This window comes from Narcine bancroftii, chromosome 2, assembly GCF_036971445.1.
Source record: "Narcine bancroftii isolate sNarBan1 chromosome 2, sNarBan1.hap1, whole genome shotgun sequence".
Classification (NCBI taxonomy): Eukaryota; Metazoa; Chordata; class Chondrichthyes; order Torpediniformes; family Narcinidae; genus Narcine; species Narcine bancroftii.
In genome coordinates, this window is record NC_091470.1 from 317,296,890 (window position 1) to 317,317,683 (window position 20,794).

Consider the following 20,794-nt stretch of genomic DNA (forward strand, 5'->3'; position numbering starts at 1 on the left):
TTTTTAATCATTTTGCAAAGCAAGAGAACCCCTTTACAGCAAGAAGCTCTGCCACACACAGCTTGTCTTACCGACCAGAGAGTCTGCTCATGGCTAACAAATCAAAGCTTTTATACCTTGTGACACTTATGTTTCTCAAACATTCAAACAGACTGTTACATATCAGTATATATTCTTTAGAATTCTTTGGGATTCATTAATCAAGGTCATGTCCCTTACCCAATGGTTAAACATTTTACTTCCTTACCAAATAAGCATGTAACAAAAATAGAGAGTGTGAGGGTAGGAAGGTTTACTTTGTTGTGGAGTAGGTTTCCATGGGTCAGCACAGCATTTTGGGCTGAAAGGTCTGTTCTGTAATATTCTATGTTCTATACAATATGAGCTGCAGGAGGAACCTAGCAGGTCAGGCAGCTTCTGTGGAAGGAAATGGATAGTCCAGCTTCTGGGTGAAGATCCTTTCAGTCCAAAGAATTTTGACCCAAAATATCAACTGTCCACCCCAACAAATGCTGCCTGATCGGCAGAGTACTTCTTGGAGCTCTATTTTTAAAAAAACTTATCGTACTTCCTGGCATAAATACCAATTAATGTCTGTGCTAAACAGTTTCATGTTGAGGCCATTTGCATCATTATATTCATTGACAAAAACATTCTCAATAAAGATTTAATTTCTACACACCATGAAAATGATTCATTTCAAATTTGATTATGGCAATATTCATTAGTAATTTTGTTAATTCATCAATAATGCATTTTTGCAGCATTCTGTATATGGACATCTAATAGCCTTGAAACAAATGTATCTGTCTTTTGGGGTGAGATTTTTGCCCTTTTAGACAATGGGCCTCAGAGCCTCAGAAATATTATACTCACCTTTAAATTAAAATTTTCTGTCATCTAAATGTTAATTGCAATAATAATCTGAATGGAAATACATAGTTTATTCATGAAAGTGCAGATGTAGCCTAAATGTTCAGCTGCTAAGTATAATGTTATTTGGACTTCTAAACACTTGAAAGCAGATTCAACTCTTAAGCTAATCCAAGGGTTCTCTTGAACAAATAAATTAATAAAATATGGATGGAAGTATTCCACTCAAACATCAGGAAAGTGATGATTCAGAAGAAATATAAACACTAAATATTATAGAAGAACAATTAACATTTATCAGCATTGCAATTTTGTTTCTGATAATACAGGTTAATGCTTATTAGCTCTAGCACCATCTTCTGGTACAAGAAATTAACAGGACTGTATCATCAAAGCACTTGGCTGCAGTTTAAACAGATTTTGGCGCATTAGTGCTGCTAACAGTGCCATCCTGGTGGCAGATCCACAAACTAATGGCGGCAGACTCAAAATGGACGGACCACAGAGCAGCAGATTAGAGAGACACAGCCTGTATCAACAAAAATGCAACAGTATGGATAGAAAGTATAATGGCTTAGATTTTAAGAAGTGATTTGTTTGCATTTCGATAATCTCCACTTGGTTCATTCATTTTTTCTTTAAAAGTTTGACACCCACTAAACATAAAATTATTATCAATCTACGTTTCCCACCATTAATAACAAAACTGATAAGTCACAAATATCGAATGCTTTTAAATCATGTTACGTCAAGGGAAGTCCTTCCAGTGTATAAGTTTACAGAATTTGGCATCAGGTTTTCCTCATCCACCCAATGACTGAATTATTCAAAATTAATGTCCACAAACCCCACATAATATCACCCTCATAAAGGTTCAATACTTTTTGTATTCAACTGCTCTCCCAGCACTTACTTTCTTGAACATTTTAATGCACGTGCATATATGGGAGTAATTTCACCCCTATTGACAGAAAATTGCTAGGTGGGAACTGAAAAACGCCTCACAGTGGTAGGTTGATGAAGATTTTCTGCTGATAACTGAGGAGGTAAATATGAACCATCTGAGTTGAGAGCACAGAGGAGCAAATGTATTTGTCAAAAGAGTGCGGGAAATTGAGAAAGATGAGTAACTTTGAAACATAATTGCACAACACTTTTTTTTCAATGTTATGCAGCTGAAAGTAAATTTTTTTTTCCTGGATATAAATAGGATAATAACAACCATTTGAATAATTTTTACCCAGAGAGTGAAGAGAGTATGGAATGGGCTACCAGAGAAGGTGGTTGAGGCTGCTACTATTGCAAAGTTGAAGACGTCCTCCAGTTCTGGTCTCGCCTCCCAGGGGAAACGAGCTGCCTGCTTCTATCTGATCTATTGCTTTCATAATTTTATATGTCCCTACAAGATTCCCCCTTCTAAATTCCAATGAGTATAGTCCCAAGTGACTCAAGCTCTCCTCAGAGACCAACCTTTTCGTTCCCAGAATCAAATCTCCTCTGCAGTGCCCTCAAAGACTCTATATCAGTATACCCTTCCTCAAGCAAGGAAACCAGAACAGCATGTAGGTGCAGTCGCACTAGTTACAGCAGAACTTTCTTGCTCTTAGATTCAATTCCCCTGGCAATGAAAGCCTTCTTGATGACCTTCCGTAGCTGCAAGCTAACTTTTTTTCTATTCATCTCTGGTCACCATCTCTGCACACCAGCCTACTACAACTTTCCACCATTTAAATAATAGTCCAATCCGCTATTTTTTTTCCCCCAAAGTCAATGACCTCACATTTTACTGACATCATCCTCTATCTGCCAGACCCTTGCCCACTCACTTAACCTACCTATATCTCTCTGCTGATTCTACTCAAGGAAGGAGGAAGAAGGTGAAGTGCTTATTGAAGGACGAAACTGAATTTAGAGACAAAGACATTAATATCTCTCCACCTCCCCCCCCTTCCTTCCCCACCCTTTAATTTAGGCATCTGCCTGCTTTATTTTTTATTATTGATGAAGGGCTCAGGGTTGAAACATTGGTTACCCTTTACTTCCTATGGATGCTCCGTTACCCTACGAGTTTCTCCAGCACATTTGGGTATTGCACTTAACCCCAGTATCTGCAGGTTTTCTCATTTAACATCATTAATGTCACTCCACAGGTTTGAGTGTTGAAGGCAATGGAATATTCAGCTGAATGGGGAAGCTTTATGAAGACTCTTTCCAACAGGGTTTGCGTCAAAGCCTGATGTGAATCTAGCATGCATTGGAAAGGAGGAGGTGCCAAACAGCCTTTTTAAAAAACAAGAAAAAGTGGAAAGAAGATAAAATATTGCTAATTTATTAGTAAAAGAGAAGAAATGGATAAGGTGTGAAGAGTGAGGAAAGAGGTAAGTGGACACATTGGATAGGACATTCAACAAGAGAGGAGACGAGAGTAAGTGGGGTTGTGCTCATAAAATAGCAATCGCAAGTAACACAGAGGCCTGGTGAACAGTCCAGGGACCAGACAGCAAATTGGCAGCTATGAAATTATTGTTCAGGCAAATTGATGTATCATCTATAACTCCAAAAGACTGGGAGTTATGTAAAACTGATAAGCTTTTATTAACAATAGAATGGAGCCACATCGATGCTGGCCGACTGTCCTAAACTGTGGAGGGAGCTCCTTTATTCAGGAGCCTGTGGAAGGAACCACAGGTATAGTCATGCCCAGACAGTTAAATATACAGACAGTGTTTACCACATTCACCCCTTGTTTTTAAAAGAGTTCGATGGGGTGAAGTGTATCCGATGTTATCATAAATTAAGTCTTTCTGGTGGTCTGGTCTGCTGCTGTGACCATTATAGTACTGGCTGCATTGCAGCAATGGTTCCTGGAGAGTCTGGGGCACCTGTATGCAGTCGCCAGCGTGGATGCGTGGCGACGAGTCTGGCATGCCATCTGTTAGGGCTGCGGCAAGATGCCATGGCTCTGGTGCATCGTAGGTGATGATAAGTGAGCAGGGTGTGGAGTAATCGGTAATGGTCTCCAGAACCCCTGATGGTGCCAAGTTCCTAACAGAGATTGTGTCCTCGTGCCCATTGGTTTATGACACATAGGCATATTGGGGGTTGACATGGAGGAGGTGGACCCTTTCAACCAGTGGGTCAGACTTGTAGCTCCTCGTGTGCTTCTGGAGTAGGACTGGCCCTGGGGACATCAGCCAGGCCAGCAGCATGGTCCCTGTTGCAGACCTCCTGGGGAAGGAATACATTCTTTCATGTGGAGTGGCATTGGCGGTGGTACATAGGAGTGATCTGATGGAGTGGAGTGCCTCAAGGAGGACATCTTGACAGCGGGAGACTGGAAGGCCTCTAAACCACAGGGCTATGAGGATGGTCTTCCAGATGATGGTGTTCTCCCTTTCCACCTGCCCATTCCCTCGGGGGTTTTAGTTGGTGATTCTGCTCATAACAATACCTCTGGCCGCAGCTCATCATTCATAAAGGATGGTCCCCGGTCGCTATGAATATAGTAAGAAAACCCAAACAGAGTGAAGAGGCCGTGTAGGACCTTGATGACTGTGGGCAGTTGTCATGTTCAAGTAGGGGGATGGTGAACGGAAAATGAGTTCTCATCGATGATGTTGAGGTCAGAGGAGGCTGAGGACCTTTGAAATTGATGCTCAGGAGTTCAAAGATGTGGGTGGCCTTTACTAGGTGCCCTTTGGTCGATAGAAGTGTGGTTTGCACTCTGCGTAGACCTGGAGGCTTCTGATTTCCTCGATGGAATAGAGCAGATTATGGGCTTTGATGAAATGGAAGAACTTGGTGACTCCAGGGAAGCAGAGGTCATTGTAGAGGGTTTGTAATCGGTCCATTTGTGGGCTGGCACACGTTCCGCGGGTTAGAGCATTTGGGGGCTCATTAGGTTTCTCGGGTTGGTACAAGATATCATAATTGTAGGTGGAAAGTTCAATTCTCCACCTCAATCTCTTGTCATTTTTGATTTTTACCACGCTGCTGGTTGTTGAATGTGAAAGCCATCACCCATTGGTCGGTCAGCAAGGTGAATTGTTTGTTGGTGAGCTAGTGTCTCCAGTGCCATAATGCCTCAACAATGGCTTGGGCCTCTTTCTCGACAGAGGAGTGTTGAATTTCAGGGTCCTGGAGGGTGTGGGAAAAGAAGTCGACGGGTTTGCCTACTTAGTTAAGTGTGGCAGCCAGGGCGAAGTCAGATACATTGCTCTCCACCTGAAACAGCGTGCTTTGTAGTTTGGCAATGTCTGCCTTGATGTGGCTGAAAACTGCATGGGCCTCTAATGCTGGGGGAAGGAGGTAGATTTAACGAGGGGGCAGGTCTCATCTGCATAGTTAGGGACTCATTGGGCATAGTAGAAAAAGAAGCCCAGGCACCTTTCCAGGGCTTTAAGGCTGTGGGGAAGGAGGAGTTCCAAAATTGGATGCACCCAATTGGGATCGGGGCCAATGACTCCATTCTCCATGATACAGCTAAGGATGGCAAGGCGGGTCGTGCAGAATACAGATTTAGCCTTATTGTATGTGAGGTTAAGGAGTTTGATGGACTGGATAAATTTTGAGGTTGACGATACTAAGATAGGTGGAATAGTGGATAATGAAGAAGGTTTTCAAGGATTGCAGAGGGATTTGGGCTGCTTAGAAAAGTGGGCTGAAAAATGGCAGATGGAATTTAATGCTGATAAGTGTGAGGTGCTTCATTTTGGTAAGAAGAATCAGAATAGGACATACGTGGTAAATGGGAGAGCATTGAGGAATACAGAAGAGCAGAAAGATTTAGGAGTAACGGTACATTGTTCTCTGAAGGTAGAAACTCATGTGAATAGGGTGGTGAAGAAGGCTTTTAGTATGCTGGCCTTTATCAATCATTGCATGGAATATAGGAGTTGGGAGGTGATGTTGAGATTGTATAAGACGTTGGTGCGGCCTAATTTGGAGTTCTGTGTGCAGTTCTGGTCACCTAATTATAGGAAGGATATAAACAGAGTGGAGAGAGTGCAGAGAAGGTTTACCAGAATGTTACCTGGGTTTAAGCATCTAGAGTATAGGGAGAGATTGGACAGATTAGGTCTTTATTCTTTGGAGCGTAGAAGGTTGAGAGGGGATTTGATAGAAGTATTTAAGATTATGAAAGGGATAGACAGAGTGGATGTGGATAGACTATTTCTGTTAAGAGGAGGAAAGATTAAAACAAGAGGACATGAGTTAAGAATTAAGGGGCAGAGGTTTAGAGGTAACATGAGGGGGAACTTCTTTACTCAGAGAGTGGTAGCCGTGTGGAATGATCTTCCGGGAGAAATAGTGGCGGCGGAGTCAATTGTATTATTTAAGAAAAGGTTAGACAGGTATATGGATGAGAAGAAGATGGAGGGTTATGGGCATTGTGCAGGGAGGTGGGGCTAGAAAGGGGTGTTTGGTTCGGTGCAGACTAGAAGGGCCTAATGGCCTGTTTCCGTGCTGTAATTGTTATGTTATATATGTTATGTGTCAAGGTCCTGTAGGTCATGGCTGCAAATGGTAACATTGTCCAGATACAGGAATGTAGCCTGCAGCTCAAACTGGTCAACCATTCAGTCCATCTCCCGCTGGAGGACCGAGACCCAATTAGTTATGCTGAAGAGGACCCACAGGAAATGGTAGAAGTGGTTAACTGCCTCAAAAACCAATATATTGGTGGTCCTCTGGGCAGATGGGGAGCTGGTGGTATGCTGACTTTAGGTCGATAGTGGAGAAAACCAGATATTGTGCGATCTAGTTTACCATACCTAATAAGTGGGGAAGGGGATGTGCATCTAGCTGCATGTTTGTCTCCCTGTGCCTCACTACCACCATTTGGGCTCTCCATGGGCTAGCTCTGGCTTCAACGATCCCTTCATTGAATAGCCATTGTACCTCTGATCCGATGAAAATCCTGTTCCTGGCACTGTACCACCTACTTTTGGTGTAGGGTGGAGGGGTGATCTTGAGAGTTGAGAATCTGCAAGTTTTGCACTGAGGGCCATCTTGGCTGGGGACAGTGGGGGAAGGAACCGTTTTTTTTGTGTGGGGGGGGGTGGTGTCGCTGGTGGAGCACAGTGGGTGATTTACGAACTGCTGGTTACAGACAATGGAGGGGGAGGGTAGGACCCATCGTACTCCATCATCACACTTTTAAGGTGGCATTGGAGGTTCAGTCCCAGTAGCACAGCAGCGCATAGCTGTGACACCACCAGGAGCTTAAAGTCCTTGTAGATAGTGTCCCGCATGGTACAGCCCCAGACATCAGTTGTATGGGACTTCAAGGCCAGGGAGACTGTGAATCATCCATTTAACCACGAGGGAGTAGTGCTGCTCTGTGTCCGGGTGAATGAAGCTCTCCATGCTCCCATTATTGAACAGGCAGCTCGTCATGTGGCTGCTATCATCGATCTGGGGTGCTAGTCAGGACTACCTTGATCCAGTGTGATGGAGGCCAGTGTTGGGTCACTGCCTGTAGCTGCGGTAGAGAGTTTGTGTGCTTGGTTGCAAGATAGTGGCCCCACAGGTCATACATAGCATTGTTAGGCCTTGAAGATGGTGGTGTCCAAGTTGGCAGCACCCATGGCTTGCCTGTGGTTCTACTGGGTCTCAAAGATGACAGTGTCAAGGATGGCATGCTTCACGGTCTGCATGCGTCGCTGCTCGTTTGAAGACTTGCATTCTTTCATGTAGTGCCCTTCTCGCAGTTTGAGTAGGCCACACCTCTCTCCAGGCTGTGTTTCCTTGGGTGCTTGCCCAGGTCACAGAAATAGCACTTCGGGTGCTCATGGAGTACCGTGGCCACGATTGGGTCATTGGTGGGATGTGTCGATAGAAGTGCTAGGCACTTGCGAAGTATAATGGCCATGATCAGATTGCTGGCACTGGCTGTGCCTCCCAAGATGGCAGCACCCAGGGCAACAATGAGGCAGCAGTGTTGTTGGCTGAGTAGGCTTCCACATTCTGGAGGGCCATTTCCATCGTGCCTGCCAGTTCAACCACCCTCTGTAAATTGAGCTCACCTTGCTCCAACAGTCTCAGACAGATGTAGTTGGACCTGATGCCTGTGACATTGGCATCTCTAATCAGGTCCTCTGTGATCTCTGCGGCTGTCACGGCCTTGCAGTTGCAGGCCTGTCTCAGGGTTTGCAGGGCCTGAGGTACTCGGCGCTCAATTCCTGGGGTCACTGTTTTTGGGTGGCCAGGAGGTGTCTCGCGTAGACCTCGTTCACTTCCTTCAGGTGCTGGCCTTTCAGAATATCCATCGTCTCCAAATATGTCGTGACGTCCATCCTTGATCATTATACCAGGGGCCCGACCCGGGAGTGTTGCCCCTGCAACTTGTCGTTCTCTGATCAGATGATGGTAGATGATGCCTGCAGGAACACTTCGTAGCAATGCAGCCAGAGTTCAAAGTTGGTGGAGGCTTCAAGTGATTGAGGGTCGATTTCCAACTTCTCCACTTCAGGATCTGCTCCATTGTCAAAATCTATTGCTAATAAAATAGATGCACCATCAGTAATTCCAAAAGACTGGAAGTTGTGTAAAACTGATAGGCTTTTATTCGCATTAGAATGGAGCCTCGTCAATGCTAGTCGACTGTCCTGAACTGGGGAGGGGGCAGTGGAACAGTCACCTTTATTCAGGAGTCTGTGGGGGGAGCAATAGGTCCAGTCAGCTAATGGGTGTGCCCAGCCAGTTAAATATATAAACAGTGATTTACCAGTTTCATTAGAAACTGGATTGTTGTAAAAATCAATCTTTTCCACTAACAAATTTTGGAGGAGAAAATCTGCCATCTTTATCTCATCAAATCTATGTGTCACTCCAGACCTCGTGTTGCAGTTGACTTTGATTGGCCTAGCAAGATATTCAGTTCAAGTAAAGACAATAAAAATGCTGGAGTTGTCTGCTAAACTTACTCTTAAATAATAAACTGAAGAAAAAGTCTTCCAAAGGGCTCATCTAATGATAGCAAGAAAGGCATAGAAATAACCAAAAGGAAGGGTCAAATGGAATGCTCCATGTAAATAGCTAGAGCTGTAAAAATGGGAGGCTCTGAATATGTGAGCAATTTATTCAGTATGTGTGTTCTCAATTGGATAATCAGTATCATACCAATTATGCATTTTTTAAAATTTAGCATATTAAAAATATAATTGAAGATAACCAAGAGTCCCAGAAAATGGCAAGATTCAGAATTACTACTTTCGTTACCTTATCTAAATTTGTTCTCACCTTTGCTTGCAGCAGTATCAGAATAACAAAGAGAATTTTATCTTCTTGAGGTTATCTTACTCGCCATATAACATACTTAATATTGAGAGTGGTTTGGAGAGCTGTGAGATGAATGGAGAACATTAAAGATTACAAGAAAAGATCTTCATTCATCTTGGCAGCAGATTTTTTTTAAATTTTTTTTTAATTTTTTATTTTTCACACCATAAATCACATTAGCCATGATATACACTATTTCTTTTTCACACATATACAGTGACTTTTTCTCCCCCCCCCTCCCTCCTCCCAAGCCACCCCCCCACCCTCCCCCCCTCATCCATTTTAGGTATACAATCTAGGTTGCATTAAGCCAGTCAGACAATGTTGTCATTCAACAAAAATACACCAGAAATTCTACTGAGTCCATTCTTTTCTTCTCTTCTCCTTCCATCAACTTAGGTAATGTTTGTTCCCGGTAGGTTTTCGCTATTGTATTTAATGTAAGGCTCCCATACTTGTTCGAATATTTCAATATTATTTCTTAAACTATATGTTATTTTTTCTAATGGAATACATTTATTAATTTCTATATACCATTGTTGTATTTTCACATTATCTTCCAATTTCCAGGTTGACATAATACATTTTTTTGCTACGGCTAGGGCTATCTTAACAAATCTTTTTTGTGCATCTTCCAAGTCAATTCCAAATTCTTTATTTTTTATGTTACTTAGGAGAAAGATCTCTGGATTCTTTGGTATATTGTTTTCTGTTATTTTATTTAATATCTGATTGAGATCATCCCAAAATTTTTCTACTCTCTCACATGTCCAGATTGCATGAATTGTTGTTCCCCTTTCTTTTTTACATCGATTTAAATATAAAGATAAAAAAGGAAACATGGGAGAAATTATGTTCTGGAACGATGAGAAATACAATAAATACGAGGCTGCGTATGATACAATATAATTGGTTACACAGACTATACATTACACCGCAAAAGTTAAATAAATGGGACCCAACAGTATCTGATAGATGTTGGCAGCAGATTTCAGACTGAATGTTCTGGAGAATATGGGACAAGTATGATAATATTGTGTAATAAATTATCCATATAATCTATGAAATTGCAAACAGAAGTGAAAGTCATGTGCTCTCATTGAATGCTAATCGCGCATTTGCAGATGGAATTGACACTTCGGGCATATTGCCTATCAAAGCATTTGACTGTAACAGTAAATTTTAAGTAATTTTCCTGACAATAATTTGCCAGCAATTACAAAGGTAAGTGTAACAAAGATCATATTTGACAATATTCCACCAAGTGGAATGTCCTTGTTGTTCTACTCTGATGGAGTTTATATTTCTGGTTATTTTTACATTGACACCTTAGATGAAATTTATTTGATGACATCGAAAAATGGCTTCCTTTATTTTTATTTAATTTCAATTCATACAAATTCCAATGCACTTGGTTATTTAACCATTTAACCATATAACAATTACAGCACAGAAACAGGCCAATTTGGCCCTTCTAGTCCGCACTGGTTAAGAAAGAATGATTTATATTATTTATATATATATAGTTCATTAAAATTTCCTCTTCTCACTGAGCATTTTGAAAGCTATATAGGTTTTTAAAGAATAAAGCCTCCTTTGTAGCATATTTCTTCTCATCAAGGAATACAAAAACATTTCAGTGTGCAGGCATGTTTCCGAATTTTAACCTAAAATGCCCTTTGACTAGTTTCTGACTCTTTGTATAAAATGATTTGAATCCACTCGTTTTACAGTTGTTTGAGATAGACCTGGGAACAAAAATCTGCCTGCTTTTTGCTCATATCTTGATGGCAAAATGTTGGTTATATATCTTTGCAATAAAGAATGCTGCATGACCTGCTGAGTTTCTCCAGCACTTCTGTGTATTAAACTACAAATCACAGCAGCTATGGACTTTCTTGTTTACCTTGATTCTCAAAATGTTGTTGGGCAAGGAGTTCTGGGATTAGATGAAGCAACAATGATGGATCATTTCATGCTAACATGTTCAACATGTTACATGTATTAGCAACGTCAATCTGGAAAGATCCTTTGGTGAAGGTTTAAAAGGCTTGTGATTTTTTTTATACAATTGCCATGGTGATCTGACTCTGTTCAATGTCTTCAGCTACATTGGCAGCATGAACACAACTCTCTGACCAACACTACTCTGAAGGCGAGTTTCTTGAGCTCTTGCTGCTTGGATGGGATATGAAGTGTATAAGGTTCCTCTGAGTTCCCTCTGAGGAGTTGGTCTCCCATTCATGAGCATTATCCTCCTCTTTCCCCTTTTTTGCAGTTGGAAAGAAATAATGACCAAAAAAAAAAATGCACATCTCAATTCCTGCAACTAGCAAAAAAGCTGCCTATAATATTGATAGGCTCTATCAATAACCACAAAGTCGAGAACAGGGAATGATAGGCTTTAATAAGCACAAGACTTTGGCTGGCTCGTATCCAGGTACAGGAATGACAGAAGGGAGGAGGGAAGTTGACCTTTATGGCCAGATCATAAGGAGGGGAGACATAGGAGATGAGTCACTAGTGGGTGGGCCAGCCTCATATATACAACAGCACAGTTAGGGAATAATATACAAGGAGAAAATATATCACTACAAATATCAACCTTCATTCCAGATGTTATGCAATCTAAGAATGAAGGGGGAATGGGTTTCAATACAGTTTATTTAATTCAGTTAATTTTAAAGATACTGACTAGAGTTACTGAAGTTAGTGTAACACACTGAGGCCCGCGCATGATAATCTCAGCTAGAAACTATTATGGCTTTCGTCATTAACTCCCTTAGGACTGTTCTTGAAACATTTTGATTTGTCATTGAAAGTTAAATAGTAGAGTGCATTTAAAATGTTGTGTGATGGCTCCTGTGGAGCAAATAAGCATGAAACTGAAAGAGGAAGGAAGGAAAACTAGACCGCAGTTGGATAGTTTTTGTAGGAGTGGAGTAAATGTATTCAATCTGTCTGACCATAGTGCACAATCTATAATTTATTCTTTCTTTTGATAAAAAAAATACCAGACAAATAAGCACCATCGAAATGTTCAAGGCTGCAGAACACATTGAACATAGAGAGTACTGCACAGGAACATGCCTTGTAGCCTCGTGTGTGTGCTGAAGATGTCAAAATCAAAATAAAACTCTGCTGCTTGTACCTGATGGATATCCCTCCATCCTTTCATATTCATGTCTTTATCCAGAAACCTGTTAAATGCTACTATTATATCACAAATACATTTAAAAATACATTTCCTACCACTTTTACTCTCTTGTTCAAGGCTTCAAAGAGCTGGCTGTGACTCAAAGCACATTTTTTTTTGTCTTGTAACAATATTATAATGCAATATAAAAATTGAATTTACTTCTACGTGAGCAGAAACATTTATCCCATTTCATTTCTCTGTGCAAGTTGGCTCGATCATTCATTGCAAACAGCACAATGAAAGTAAAGGTAATACATTTAACTCAAAATAACTTGTAGGGGAAAATTCAATGTGCTTACATAGATTAATAAAAGCCTCCAAACTCTGCATTGGGTGAATTCTCCTTCACATTAGTCTTTGGATGCAATCCTCTTACCAACCCTTCACCACCTATACCCTCCCCCCTCCCCCCTCCCCCAAAAATCATGTTGTATACATTGAGAATGAAACTACTGAATATCAAGAATGTCCTCGAGAGACCTCCTTCCTGCCACTTTGGAATAAGTATGCCAATGTCTGCAGAGCCTCAGAGGCAGCCTTGAAACAGGGCATTTTAATGGCTGTTATCATGACAGTTGACTTTTCTCTGATCGTGCAAGCAATTAGCACTACCTTCTCAGAGGACTAGGTTTTAACCTGACCACGTGGTTTTTGTATATTCTCCCAGTACATGCATGGATTTCCATCAGGTGCTCTGGTTTCATCCCCCATTACAAAGGTATGCAGGTATGTGAATTGGCTGCTATAAATTATCTCCCAGAATGTAGATGTGGCAGGAGAATGTTAGGGAGTTCATAGACATGTGTGAAATGAAATAAATAGCAAGTCTATAGAGTTGCTGGCATGGACCTGAAGGGCTGAATGGCCTCCTATTACATAATAGGTCATTAAGCCCCTTGTTAAGTATAAAATATTGTTCTATGTAAGCTGGCTGCTATATTTCTGTGCCACACAATTCAGAAGTATTTTACTGGCTAAATTAAAAATGGTTTGGGATATTCTGAGGCCACAAAAGCTAATATAAAAATGCAAGTTCTTTTTTTGTGAATGAAATACACCACAGCCTTACTGTTTAACTTTATATTGATAAATCCCTGTTGGAGAGAAGCCAATCCCTTTCAAATTTTATGCTAGGTTGTAAAATTGGTTTTATACAATGACAGCTGAAGCAGAATCAGCCAACAACCAATAACCATTTACCATCCAGATTTACACCTGCCTTGTCTTGTTTTCTATTTAGAATTTGTATGAGAGGGCAGACAAATCTGTATAGGAAGGGCTGAAACTGACAAGGACCTGTATAGTTCTACAGTTACTGGACCTGAGGCTCAATAGACAGCACTCTTGGCCCTCAAACAGAGATCTGTGGCTTCATGTTTCATTCTGGCTGGTACTGTTGGAGATACCTTCTTAAAGGTGTGATCTTAAAGGGAGTCCATCATGGCAGGAAGACTTAAAACAACCCTTGATACAATTTCAAAGAAGAGCAAGGGGATTCTCTTCAAAGTTCATATCAAAAGTTGCATTGCTAAAATTGTTCATTAGCACTTTGTTCTTTGTAGAAGATTTCTGTGCATAAATTGTCTACTTTGTTTTCAATACAACAGCGACTCTTACATCAAACCACTCAACTGTATGGATGCCTTTGACACACTGATGTCGAAGAATTGCTATTTAAATGAAAGTTTTCTTTGCTTTGCAATTAAGATACTTTTGCTCATTGGATTGTTTCTTCCCAAGGCTGCTCCATTCAATGCTACCCCTAAAACCTTATTATTGACTAGTTTGCAATATCAAGTGTCCGCTGCCAGTGTCAGTATAGGAAGATGTATTTGGTTGAAAACCATGCCTCTGGTCTTTTGTTCGAAGGCATCAGCTTCCATGAAATCACAGACTCGTTGCCTTCTGTGGTAAGCAACTATTATTAACTATAATGTCTGATTAATACTTTGCTCAGTTAATTAATATATCATTAAATAAAACCCATAAACTTAACAGGTTTCCTTCATCTTATTCCACTGTCCTACAATGACTCACTCACAAAATCGTAATGGCATTTAAAACATACAGATTTACAATTTCAAAGAATTGTGGTTAACATGAACAATTGACATCAGGACCAAAATCAAAGAGAAAAATATAAATTTGTTCAACAATAATAATTTATTATGCTAATATATTATATTAAAATTCCAACTTATTTGTTTAATTGCTGAAGATATTAGCTCACCTCAGGATGCAGCCAGTTAATGGGCTGGAAATGAGACAAATTTTCTCAATGTCTCCCATCTAGGAATCTCCTTAATTATCAAAGTTTTAAAGTCAGGATTAAATGAAATCTTTAATCTCCAAAAGAGGTTTTAAAATTAACTAAAAATACACGATTATGTGTATATTTCAAAGAGCAAACAATTTAAATCAATATTAATATTTGAGTTTATTGAGAACAATGGGGCAGAAGGTGCTGATGACAAACAGACGTTTCCAAGAATAAATGCAACAGTTTTGTTCTTCATGTCTCCAGCCAGACACTGTATGGTAAAATGCAGAATGTGCTGAACGGCAAATGTGGATACATCGGACCTCTCATTTCATCCCTCGATGCAATGAATATGCAAGTTTCTGTGCGAAGGGGTCAGCTTTGCCAGTGTGAGCATATTTTGCACGATCCCATGCACAATCAACTTCTTTAAAACACTAAGATACACTCTGCTTTATTTTATTTCCTTTGCTTTACTGTATAGTCATTATCATAGATTTGTACAGCACAAAACACATTCCCACCAGCCCCCCCCCACCCCCAGCTCATCCATGCCTGAGCTAGTCCCAACTGCCTCTCGATCCAATGGTTCACAACCTCTTTCTTTCCACCCACATACCACTTTAAGTATTCCCTATGCCATAGGTGCTCTGTGATTAATAAGGGGTGCTTAAGGTGGTATGTGGGTGGAAAGAAAAGGTTTGAAAACCAATGTTTTAATCGTACCTAATTGACTCGTTATGTGGATGGTTTCATAACTCCAAAGGAAATGGGCCAATAACCATTTTTCTCAAGCAAAATATTTCAGTAACAATTGGGTCTAGAGCAGTGATTCTCAATCTTCCCTTCCCACTCACATGCCACCTTAATCACAGAGCACCTATGGCATAGGGATTACTTAAAGTGGTATGTGAGTGGAAAGAAAAAAGGTTGAGAACTACATCTAACCTTTTCTTATCCATGTACCTATCAAAATGTCTTTTAAATGTTGTAATTATACCTACCTCCACTACTTTCTCAAGCAGCTTGTGACGAATATGCTATAATTAATCCTTAGTTTAATGTTAAAAATATATTTTATCTAAATATGGTTTAATAAGTTAGTTTTGGGTGGTTATAGGGGCACAAAGACAATATATTAGCATTTTAAACACATTCTTTGCAGCATTTAGCTGGCTTCATCACAAAGAATGGTTCTTTGAGATGGAAGACACAAGCCTGTTTGAAAGACAGAATGCCTGCTTCTGCAGTTGAAGCCAAAGAGGCGAAAGGATTTCTGGTGACTTTTGAGATACTGAAAACAATAGGTGTTATCTCAGAAGCACCTGTGAAAATGTACATGTGGGCAGACAGCCCAGAACCAGAAAAGAACCATCAAACAAAGTTAATTACTTTGACTCTGTCAGTAAGTGGACTTAAATGCTTTAAGCACATCAATGTGAAAATACCTTATGAACTTCAAAGACAGAAATGATATCACATACCATATGACATGAGAGATTTGCCAAAAATATATTATTGAAATCTGAGACAAAGAGATCTGTTGAAGGAATTTCACCATCTTGCTCAGACAGAACTAACCAGCAGCAATATTTCCTGCAGAGGGGGGAAAAGATACCTATGTGTTACTGCTAATAAAAGGGGGACACAGAATAAGTTGATTTCAAAAGAGAAGCCTACTTCTGACTAACTCTAAGATAAAGAGGACAGTTTCATCATTTGGAAAACAGATTCCAAAGTTTTCATTCAAAAGAAGATTTAATCCTGGAAAGACAGGACTTGCATTATCCATTTCACAGGAGGTACATTTGTGGCCTAGAAGATGGTCACTTCTGTTTGAAGAATATCTCTCGGGGACAACTCATTGAAAGAATTGAATTTAAAGAGACCTGAAGATATGATGTCTAAGAATGCTCAATAATTATTTCTAAACTGAGAATTTAAGACCTTCAAGTGTTTCGCTCCCCAGCAGCAATTGGGAGACACATAAACAAATGGGTTAAATTTAACACAAAATTTATTAACAAACTAACAATAATAGAATTAATCTGATAAAATTAACTCTTGAACTCCAGCCTTGAGGGCAACTCTATAAAAACAATGGATAATTATACAGTGTATGTGGGGAAAAGACCCAGACCATTACATTCCAAGCTGAAATGCCCCACAAAAATCACCAAAATTCCCAAAACAAAATCCCCACGTCAGTCACGTCAAGTCTGTCTGTCAAGAAGGATCAGCTCATGGATCTGGTCTCCAGGCTTGTTTCCTCGCCCACTGGTCTGTTAATTTGAGGCTGTATCCAGATGACCGTGGTCCCTTATAGACTTTCAACCTTGTCAGGGGAACACGAGACTGGCTTGAGTTTCAAACGTGGCAACAACCACCTTTACTTCCTTCACTTGGGAGTTTTCACAGTGACCTCCTGATCACCACGAGGTTCACTCCTTCGAAGCCCTCTTTATGGTTAACAAGTGACCTTCTGTCACACAAGTCCTCTCTTTTGGACACCCTGGCTTGAGTAATCCCATGACTCCTGTCACACAAAGTCCTCCTCTTGAACGGGGACAGGAGAGGGACTGGTCAGTCCCACTCACACTCTGGATATCAGAGTTCCCCAAACTGCTGTCAGGACAACAGTGCTGACACCCATGGACAAAGTAGCTCAGTCTTCCTTTTTCCACTGGAACTACTGTGTGAGTGCACTGATATACAGCTCCAGATGGCAGTGCTAGCACCCGTGAGCAGCGTATGGCTTTCTGAAGCTGCCAGGTGAACACGCACAGTCAGCTCGACTGTCTGGAGTCCAATCTACTGACTAACCTCTTCAAAAACAGCATGGCGGGCTTTTTAAACTACCCATCACTTGCCTCCAGCTCTCCCCATTGGTGGAGAGAGGTTAACAGAAGCAGGCTCACTCTCCTGTGAGCTCACGGACTTCCAGCACGTGGTTCCCATGCTTTGACAACTGTCAAAGTCCCCTAGTGGTAGCCCGGCACTATTACAGCTCCAAGCAGCTGTCAAATATCTCACAGTAGGTTCAGTCCTGTCCTCACTCAAAAATAAAATTGTCATAACACAAGACTAAAATGATGCTGAAGTTTTAAAATTGACTTTTTAAGAGTCTGGGATTTTACACACACACACACACATTTACATTTGCGCATAGTGGGGTTAAATTTAGAGTTTAGAGATAAGTAAGAAATGATATGTTATCAATAGTTTAATAAAAACTATTATTTTGAATTTGGTGAATTTTCCATTGCCGATCCTTTGTTAGTGCTACCAAACTCCCTTTAGTCCGTAACAAAATTAAAAGGGTTGTTAGATCATAACAAGCCTAATTGCATATATATACCATCCTTTGTATGAAAAAGCTGCCCCTCAGGTCACTTTAAAATCTTCACCCCACCCCTCTCTTTAAACAACACCCTCTAGTTTTAGACTCTGCTAAAAGACTGAGGAAGAGACTAACAATTCACCATATCTATGCCCACATGATTTTGAATCCCTGGATAATATTACCCCTTAGCTTATTTTGCTCCAACCAAAAGTCTTAACCCTCTAGTTCTGATAACATCCTTATGAATATCTTCTGCACTCTTTCCATTTTAATGACATCCTTCCTATAGGAAGTTGCACAAAGTATTCCAAATGTGGACTTCCCAATGTCTTACACAGCTGAAACATCCCAACTTCTGCACACATTGCCCTAACCAATAAAGGCAAGTGTGTCAAATGACTTCTTCACAACCCTTTCCAGCTGTGCTGCCAATTTCCAAAACTATGCACCTGCACCTCCTTCTTTGTCTCTGCTCGACAACACTCCCCTGGGCTTGACCATTCACTGGGTATAAACCACCCTTGTTTGACTTACCAAAATGCAATATCTTGCACTTATCCAAATTAAACTCCATCCGCCATTCCTTGCCTCATTAACTTAGTTGATCAAGATCCTGTTGTAATCTCAGATAATCTTTCTTATTGCCCACCATACCATCAATTTTTTTCTGTCATTCACAGGCTTAATAACAATGCCCCCGACATTTTTACCCTGGTTCTTATGTTTCTAAAACTAACAGAAGTTTAAGTTTTATTTTTCAATATTACATTTTTCTAATTAAAAAAATATATATTTAAAATAATGTAAATGACCTTATGGGATGTACCCAGAATAAAGACTTAACAGTTATTGAGAGCTTTAGGTTGCAAATGGTTACTGTGGAGCAACACAGTCTGCCAGAAGAACTCAGCTGGTTAAGCAGCAGTCCTGCTGAAGGGTTCTGATCTGCAATGCTGACAATGCTTTTTTCTCCCATTGATACTGCTGAATTCCTTCAGCTGATGGTGTGTTGCTCCAGACCACAGCATCTGCGACTCTGATAATTGTGGGCCGAACAAGGCTTGGACCTGTGGGTGCTGGTGTTAGGGTAGAGACGGGCGCTGATGGCAAATTGGATCAAGTACAATTTTTAGGTATTACTAGTTTTAAAGATCTTTTTATACAGCAACATTTTATATCTCTTCAACAATTGGGGATGATATTTAACCTATCAAATAGACATTATTTCAGATACTATCCATTTTGTTCGCTCTAAGCTTTTAACATTTCCTACTCTCCTGACCCAAATTTTATCGATGAACTCTTCGAGTTACAATTTACTCATAAAGGCAGGATATCTGTTTTATATTATAAACTACTGAATATGAAAACAATATTTTTAAGTGGAATTAAAACTGAATAAGAGAATGATCTGAATATCTCTTTCTCAGAAGAAGAATGGACTTCAATTTTGCACTTGATTTACGATTCATCATTATGAACTCAGCATCGTCTTAATCAATTTAAAGTGCTACATCGTGAACATTTCTCCAAAGTCAAATTTGCTCGAATTTATTCTGATATTAGTTCACTTTGTGACAAACGATAAATATTCGATGCCTATTTGGTATTGGATCTTCTTAGGACAGTTACTGTCTAAGCAGTGAAAAATACACACAATCTTGTTGTAGCTTGAGATTTTGACCAAAGAATTTGGAGGTTATGATACTTCAATGAGGACATTCTCAACTGTAGGGCTAGAATCACACAAGAATCACACAAGCATCCCACCTATGCACTGACCGTGAAATAGGCATTCACAATCACATTGCACAAAACGAGGTTGCATAAGAAAATGCCTCTCTAATCCTTTGGTTGGAATTTAAATGTTAAATGAGACAGAATGAAAAATTCATGAAGTTTTCCTTCCAAAATTATCTTTTTTTTTTAAGACATACAAACATACTGCACAGTAACTCTTTTGTCTTATGAGCCCATACCTAATTACACCTTATTTGCCTATGACCTTGGTATAGTTTTGAAGGCTGGAGGGGGGAAAAAAACCAGAGCATGGTTTCAATTTGTTATATATTAATATTTCTCTATCATTTTTTTCTGTCACTTTTAAAAGTAATTAACATCAGACTGCACCTTATCAAGATGTTTCCTTTGGTGCCTCCATCTACCCTTCTCTACAACTTAAAATCTGCTTGCCTTTCTATCTTTCCAGTTCCATGAACAGTCCTTGACCCAAAATGTCAACTCTGCCTCTCTCTCCACTGGTGCAGTTGACCTGCTAGGTGTTTCTAGATTGCTCTGTTTTTGCTACAGATTTCCAGCATGAGATTTTTGCTTTGGCTAACCTTTCAGAAGCATAGGGCAACACCGTTAGCCAGTGACAAGTGCCAGTGACCAGGACTTGGATTCAAATCTTGTACTGTCTGTAAAGCGTTTGTATGTTCTCCCCATGTCTGTGTGGGTTTCCTCTAGGTGCTCTGGTTTTTTTCCCCCCTCCAGCCTCAAGGTCATAGGCAAATAAGGTGTAATTAGGTATGGGCTCATAAGCCAAAAGTGTTACTGTGCTGTATGTTTGTATGTCTTAAAAAAAAAGATAATTTTGGAAGGAAAACTTCATGAATTTTTCATTCTGTCTCATTTAACATTTAAATTCCAACCAAAGGATTAGAGAGGCATTTTCTTATGCAACCTCGTTTTGTGCAATGTGATTGTGAATGCATATTTCACGGTCAGTGCATAGGTGGGATGCTTGTGTGATTCTGTTATCAATAGCCCTTTTGGTTCAAAGCAAAACCTGACTTTAATTGTTTCTGAACATTGAGCAATACAACATTTAACT

General features: G+C 40.2%; 1 protein-coding gene across 14 annotated transcripts in view; it reads right to left on the reverse strand.

The window, feature by feature from the left end:
* Positions 1 to 20,794, reverse strand: part of dlgap1a (discs, large (Drosophila) homolog-associated protein 1a) — a 615,703-nt gene that overhangs the window by 303,786 nt on the left and 291,123 nt on the right. For 10 of the 14 annotated variants that reach the window (XM_069921771.1, XM_069921770.1, XM_069921759.1 and 7 more), the window contains one exon: positions 9,118 to 9,218. The exons of the other annotated variants lie outside the window; for them this stretch is intronic. The gene's annotated coding sequence lies outside the window, so the exon portion shown is untranslated. The remainder of the gene's footprint in view (positions 1 to 9,117; positions 9,219 to 20,794) is intronic. 14 annotated transcript variants of the gene reach the window in all.